At 35.6% G+C, this 8,328-nt stretch overlaps 1 pseudogene; it reads right to left on the reverse strand.

Annotated features, from left to right (window-relative positions):
* Window positions 1–7,416: 7,416 nt before the first annotated feature.
* Window positions 7,417–8,105, reverse strand: LOC147388031 (protein CDI pseudogene; annotated as a pseudogene).
* Between the last annotated feature and the right edge of the window lie 223 nt (window positions 8,106–8,328).

Raw genomic sequence — 8,328 nt, forward strand, 5'->3', positions numbered from 1 at the left:
CATTTTGTTGTTTTATGTGTTCGAATGGGTTTTCTAAGCGTATGGGGGCCCTAAGGATGTTTTGATATTAGGGGTATTTTGATAATTTGATCATTTTTTAGTGATTTTTATCGTAAAACTTCTTTTTGTTTGCAAGATGATGATTTCTATGTTTTTGGGGTTATATTTTCCTAGCGTAGCGTGGCTTTTACAGTTTTGTTAGTTTGAGATACTTCATCTGAATTTCTGAAACATATCTAGTAACAAATAAAGCATTGAAACAATCATCCATCGTTAGGAATCGTCGCGATCAGATTGACGAGTTAATTAATCTGGCGAGTACAAAAATGGGATGTTTACAGATGCCCCTCTTTGGCAGAGGGTTGAAGCAAACTAGATAGCAAATCTATTTCGGTAGATAGTGCGATATCCGAATGTCAAAGCTAGTGACAGTTCATTTTACAGCCTGATTTAGCAATTCGTCGGGGCGTTCGGATCCTTGAGCATAAAACTCTCCTCGAACTAAAAGTTGTCAAGTCCTCGAGAGTGAGTTCTCACTAGCAGTGTCAGATATTTGAATTTTAAAAAATTGTCCTTGACTGAAAATATGCAAGTGTGTGTACTCGAAATCTGAGATAAATCTCAAAGATGGTCTGAGCTAGATCTGAATATAAATAAAGTAAAATTTGAGCATAAAATTGAGCATAATCTGGGCATAAACTGAGCATAATCTGAGCATAAACTAAGCATAATAGGAGTAAAAGTTGAATGTCTTACTCTACCTACCCTGGGTGAAAGAGTAATGAACAATTTTTTTTAAGGAGTCCTACTCTACCAACTCGGGGTGAAAGAGTAATGAACTAATTTTCTGGGAGTCCTACTCTACCTACTCAGGTGAAAGAGTAATGAACTAATTTTCTGGGAGTTCTACTCTACCTACTTGGGGTGAAAAAGTAGTAAACTAATTTTCTAGGAGTCTTATCTACCTACTTAGGGTAAAAGAGTAATGAACTAATTTTCTGGGGAGTCTTACTCTTCCTACTCGGGGTGAAAGAGTAATGAACTAATTTTCTGGGAGTCCTACTCTACCTACTTAGGGTGAAAGAGTAATGAACTAATTTTATAGGAGTTCTACTCTACCTACTCGGGTGAAAGAGTAATGAACTAATTTTCTGGAAGTCTTACTCTAACTACTCGGGGTGAAATAGTAATAAACTAATTTTCTGGAAGCTCTACTCTACCTACTCGGGGTGAAAGAGTAATGAACTATTTTTCTGGAAGTTCTACTCTACTTACTCGGGGTGAAAGAGTAATGAACTAATTTTCTGGAAGTTCTACTCTACCTACTCAGGGTGAAAGAGTAATGAACTAGTTTTCTGGAGTTCTATTCTACCTACTCGGGGTGAAAGAGTAATGAACTATCTGAGTAAAATCTGAGCAAAATCCAAGAAAACCCTCGGCGGTATCTAACTGAGCATAATCCGAGAAAACCATCGGTGAAAACTGGCTGAGCATATTCTGAGAAAACCCTCGGTGGCAACTGAGAAAAATTTGAGATAACCCTCGACGGCATCTGAGCAAAATCCGAGATAGCCCTCTGCGACAACATCTGAGCAAAATCTAAGAAAATCCTTGACGAAAACTGAGCAAAATCTGAGATAACCCTCGGCTGCATCTGAGCAAAATCTGAGATTACCCTCGGCGGCAACTGAGCAAAATCTGAGATAACCTTCGACGGCATCTGAGCAACATCCGAGATAACCCTCGGTGGTAATTGAGTAAAATCCAAGATAATCCTCGACGGCATCTGAGCATAATTCTGAGAAAACTCTCGGCGGTATCTGAGCATAATTCCGAGAAAACCCTCGGCGGCATATGACTGAGTAAAACTGGGATGGAATGAATGAATCAAGGAAAGAATGATTGAAAATGAATCTAGAAAAAAATGATTGAATCTGGGAATGAATAGATCTGGAAAAGAATGATTGAAAATAAATCTGAAAAAGAACAATTGAATCTGGGAATGAATAGATCTGGGAAAGAATGACTGAATATGAATCTGAAAAAAAATGATTGAATCTAAGAATGAATAGATCTGGGAAAAACTGATTGAATCTGGGAAAAAAAAATGCCATATCTCCTATTCTAGGTGAAAAGATAATGAGTTAATCTCTAGGCAAAATCAAATATGATATCAGAAATTCTTTTGTTTGAACCTCAAAGTCTTTCAAAATTTTATGACTTTTTTACTTCTTTTGAACCTCAAGGGTTTTCAAAAAAAATTGCTATCAAGAGGGTAACCTTAAATTTAGGGTTCCCATTATTCTTTAAGATTAACATTTATCAAGTTTGAGAATAAAATGCACCTAGTTTGACAGGAAACATTGTATTGAACACATCTCGTAAAAAATGCCCCTACTCTAAGGGGGAAACTACATATCAAAGAAGAAAGAAAGTGCCCCTTGTATGAAGGCCTGAAATATGTGATTATCATAAGCGCAATAAAGATTCAACTTTTAATTTCGAATTTTTATATTAAAGATTTTGATTGAGGCTCAAGAAAAAAAAATATTTCCTTTCGAGATTCATTGTAGAATCCTCCATTTTCTCTCTTGGTTCACTTGGAGAAGTAAAATTTTTTCAGATCAATCGTAGACGATGCTCGTAACTTCTGAGTCTTTGCTTCGTTTAAACTGGGTACTGAAACTTGGTTATTCAGACTTCTGATATTTTGGCTTGAACCATCTTTTAACTTTTCAACTCTATGGAGATTTTCTTCTATTTTTCTTTGTTGCTCTAACTTTTACCTAGATTGCCCTTTCAGATTTTCAAACTAGCAAGCATGCTCTAATTTTTGCCTAAATCACCTTTTTAGGTTTTTGATCTAGCAAGCTTTTTTTTTTTTTTTTTGCTCTGATTGTTATTAAGACCGTCCTTTCAGATTTTTAACCTTATGAGCTTGTCTTAATTTTTGCCTAAGTCGCCCTTTCGGATTTTCAATCTAGTAGGTCCTATTTCTTTTTCTTCCCTTTTGAACTTCTAGAGTTACTACCTGATCATGATTTGCTACCTTCCATGACTTTTTCACACGGTACTTAGGAGGACTTTCATGGGTAAGTTTAGGACTGGACATATAAAAAAATGAATTTTGAGGCTCAAAAATCCGAATGCCCCTTGTGTGGTATTTTCTTAAAATTTTTTTTTTCTATTTTGACAATATTTCTTTTTTGAATTTTATTTGTGGGTGAATTTTTTGTTTTTGACGTGATTGGGCCAAAAGTAACTTCTCAGGTTACCTACATACCCCAGAATTTTGGGATTAGACCAAAACGTAGTTCAAAATTTTCCCTCCCCTAGGTTAAGTGATCGGACTGAGAAAGAAAAAGGTATTATTTTTTTAAAAAAGGTTGCAAAGGGCTGAGAAAGGAGATATTGAACTGGGTAACAAGAGAATTGATTCAGCCAAAGATGGCCTCTTTAAATATAGTACCGTTTGATTTGGTTAAGGTTGGTTGGTTCTTGTAATTCAATTCCATCATGGTTTTGAAGTTTGATAGCTTTTCTCGATAATATTTCTTTGATGATGAACGGATCTCCCCAATTTGGTTTGAACTTCCTTCTAGGGTCAAAGATAGGTGCCCTATTCTCCTTGAGTACTAAATCCCCGACTTGTAAGTGACGGGCCTTGATCTTTTTGTCAAATGCACGGGTGACTCTTCTTTAATAAGCCAGCACGTGGTACAAAGCTCTTAGTCATTTTTATTCAATTAGATTTAATTCTTCATATCTTTGACGAACCCAATTTACTTTTGACAATTGAATTTCCAACAAGACCCTGAGAGACGAGATTTCCATTTCAACTGGCAAGACTACTTCCATGCCATACATTAAGGAGTAGGGACTAGCTCCAGTAGAGGATCGAATTGAAGTTCGATATGCCCATAGTGAAATTGATAATTTTTCTGACTAATCTTGGTGCGATTGATACATTTTCACGATGATTATCTTGAGACTCTTACTAGCTGCTTCAACCGCTCCATTAATCTGTGGATGGTAGAGGGATGATTTACGGTGCGAGATTTTTAACTTTGAACATAGAGTGATAACCTTGACTTTGAAGTAAGACCCATTATCATAGACTAATTCTAAAGGTACCTTATATAGACTTATGACATCTGCTTTGATGAACTTTGCAACTTGAGATGCAATGAGGACGACATCGATACGTTTTGTAACCTCTTCTATTATCTCATTGGTATTTCCCTTCCATCGAGCGAGTATCTATTCAATGTATTGAACAACACCCAAGCTTACACCAAACATATCCTCATTAGAACCCGCGAATAAGTCTTTTGAAATTTCTGAGTTAATTCATTATCCCCTCATGTTCTTCTAGGGATAGGATAGTTTCTATTTAAATCTTTTTAGGAATTATTTTCTGTCTCGAGGTCAATGACCTTCGCTTTTTCAATTAAAAGTTGAGCCCGACTTTTATCTTCCTATCCTCAGAGCTTGATTATTAGTTAATTCGTTAATGCGCTCGAGGTATTCAAAAATTTCCTTTATCCAATCAATTTCTGATGGGGTGACAGACACCTCTATAGACTCGATAAACTAACTTGACTCAACAAGAAAAGAGTAGACTCAATCTAAAGAAGACATGACCTTGCTGAGAAAAAAAGACTCGAGTTAATCTAAATAACTCATGAAAACTCAAGACAACTACCCACAACGAGCTTGATTAGGACTAAGGACTGAGACATTGCCTACAATCAACAGGATTGAGGCACGATGATCTTCAGGGAATAACTGGGTGATATTGAGAAATTCTGAGGCTATTTCTAACTGTTGACTTGGTACTGACGTTTGTTCTAACTGATTGGACTTACAACCCTAGCTAGACGATGGACGATTGAGCTTAGGTACAATGATAACCCTTAAACCTCATCGAAGGTGAATTTAACCAGTTTCAGTGTTACCCCATTGATAACATTTTAATGAATCCTGAGATTTTATTGAATTCTGTGCACCAATCCTTTAAACAATTCATCCATTCAATGGTTATTCAGAAGGAAAATAATTTTATTGTACTCTTGAAAATTATTGAAAAATAATTTTTTTATTGAATAATAATTTTTACAAATCTGATCATTTTTTGCAATCATTTTCTTTTTAGAAAAACATATTTTGGTAATTTTCCAAGGTTCATGCAAAAAATAGATTTTTGGTAAAAAAACATATTTCAAAAATTTTCCATGCAAAAATAGATCTTTTGTAAATCATTTTTCCTTCATTTTCTTTTCTTTTGGAAAATATTTTTTCTGAAAAATATTCTTCTTCCGAAAAATATTTTTCTTCTTTTAAAATAGGTTGAAATCCGAATTAGAAAAGAATTTGAATTCCATTTTGATTTAAATGGTCCGGCTCATCATGATCGTTGGATTGAGATGGACTGGATCATTATGAACCATTGCCAAGTTTTATAAAATGGATTCTTTATTGGGTTGGTGCACCCAGTAATACAATAATTTCAAAAAAATTGATCCTTGAGGACAAAACCGTACATTCCCGATCTCATCATTTGTAAGGTCCATTTTCAACAAACAACCTGAGAACACCCACGCTAAGTTCGAGTCGTGACTTATAGGGAGGTTTATTAACTCTAGGTTTACTATGTGCAATGCAATTTATCTGGTCACGCTTGCCCAAGTGCACCTATATACTTTTCGATACGTAGTGATGACTTGGTTTGATATATTGTATAGGTGAGAATCTAAGACTCCAATTCAAATCTCTGAAATAAAAAAAAACAGCTAGTTTAATCCCCAGTTGAGAGGTGGCGCACGATGCTGAGCAAGGGCCCACTTAAATACCTCTTGTCTAGAATAGACGTTTTCTATCCCCCTCATACAGTAGGGTACAACATGGCAGGATCTCGCTTAGGCACTAATTTTGACCAAGAAGTGCAATTGGTGAACTTGGATTACCTTTGATATATCGTATAGGTACGAGTCTAGGGTTGTAGCTTTCATAAATGGTTTAGCATCTTATGAGGAGACCGACCACGTACTAGTACTACGGTTGCAATCGGAACATGCGACTGTGCGGTTTACAATAGGTCAAAGGCTCAGGTTGCTTTAGTCTGGGTCCATCGATATACCTTTCAGAGTCACCTGATCAAACAGTACTGATGCCTCAATTTTATATACCCTAAGGTACGTGACTGGAGTTGTGGTTCTTATGAATGATTCGCATCTCCGAAGAGACCGGGCCATGCACTAGTACCATATTGGCTATATGGGACATGCAAACATGCAAAGCGATAAACGTGCTAGTGGTGTGTGCAAAACAGGGTGGGGTGTGCTCGGGGCCCTTTTTCAAGCAAATGGGCCCGTGGGCCAGATCAAACCAACACAACATGAATATCATATGAATATTACCCACATAATTCATCACATCAAGATTAAGATCAAAGCATGGACATCAAAATATATCTATCAAGATCATGGTATGTTAGATAGACATTCAACAAGGATAACACAACCATAGCTAATCATTGACCAATCACAAAAACAAATCTTTTTTTTTTCTTTTTTTTATGGTCCAATCAATGATGCTTTGGGCGACCCTAAATAAATCGAGGTTCTCAAAGAATATTTAATTGATAATAGATTGATAGTTGTAGAGATAAGGAGCGATGAACAATTTTTTTTTTTGTTGAAAGACATGCATATCAAATCTTTGGAGAACATTGGCTAACTGTAATAACTCATAAGGTTTCAAATTTTACTAAAAGTCATTAAGCCAACGTGGCCATCTCATCGATAATCCGATACCATAACCTTCGAGATTTGATAGAAAAATTTGGATCCAAAAGTGAAATTCATATTTTTTACTTTGGTCCAATGTTTTGAAAATAAGCGACTATAAAATGAAATTGAAAACCAAAATTCGAAATGAAAATTAATTTTTAAAGAATTTTTTTGAATTCTTTTTATAGAATTTCATCCGCCATATACACATGGCATTGGATCATTTTTCAGGTGCCACGTGGCAAGGTTAATGACTATTAGTAAGAAAAGAACCTTACTAAGCTAGTAAGACTAGTCCATTCCCCTTTCTTGTTTTTTTTTTTTTTGAATTTATAAACGAAAAAAAAAATTAAAAGAAAAAGAAAAAAAAAAAAAAATCATATTGCTGCCAGCAACATTAACAACCCAAAACTCTACTTTTTTGTTTTTTAATGTGCTGCCACAAAAAAATTTAACATTGCTGACAACAAATACACTTCACCTCATCTTCGTTCACTTTTTTTTATTTTATTTTATCATCATGTTGCGGTCACAACATGTTGCCAAAACCTCAACCCTTTTTTTCCATATGTGTCGCTACTAGAAACACACAACTTGGAAACTTTTTTTGTATTTTTTTCCATTTTTATGTATGTTGCTGCAGCACACACAGCTCACAACACTCACAATTTTTATCTTTTTTTTTCTTTTGGTTCCCAAGCAAATTCCAAACAAATGGAATAGACCCAATTTCCACATCATCCAGCCAAATCAATCTATGAAGAAAAGCACTTGTTTCAGAATTTACAGCCTTATGTGTCAAAATCTTGTTCTTTGGATGACTACAATTATATAAAATCATCGAAGACCAATTCTTCTTTTGATATACAGTCTGCACCACTCCACCCATCTTAGTACTTTCCTTTGGCGTGTAATCAGATGAACATGCATTAATGCAAATTTCTCATCAATTAGTTCTGTTAATTCCTTGATGTCTACAAGATAAAGAAAATCACAATCCACAAACATTTACCAGCCTTCATAATTAGCTAGATATGGAGTCAAGAATCAAGTAAACGAGAATTCTGTACTCTCTGTTGCTCCCTTCTTTCTCCAATAGAAGTCATTGTTCCTCAAATCAGATTGTTTGATTGGTATCACTTGGATTGGAATCGAGGAATGCTTCAAGATTGAATGACGACAACCTTCATAAGCAAGATCTTCTCAAGTACCGTATCCTACAAAGATCTTAAATGCCTTTGATTTAACTTTAGTTCCATTACTCAAATGCGTCTCTCTTCCGTTCAAATTCACATGAATTGGCAGGAAAGACATTTTAGATGCTTGTAGACTAGATTTGAATTGAGTTCATGACTCGATAGAAGAAGAGAGACAGAAAATAACAAAACCAGAAACATAATGCTATTTCAAAATGAGTTTTAGGGGGGGAGAAGATATGGGTTTTGGAGAGGTCACGATCGAAGGGGCAAAGAGAGAACGGGGTGTAGTTCATGTAGTGATGGAGGAGGTCTGGGTGGTCTCTACAAGCTGAGGCTAT

The sequence above is a fragment of the Akebia trifoliata genome, chromosome 13 (genome assembly GCF_017979445.1).
Source record: "Akebia trifoliata isolate Shusen 1 chromosome 13, ASM1797944v1, whole genome shotgun sequence".
Classification (NCBI taxonomy): domain Eukaryota; kingdom Viridiplantae; phylum Streptophyta; class Magnoliopsida; order Ranunculales; family Lardizabalaceae; genus Akebia; species Akebia trifoliata.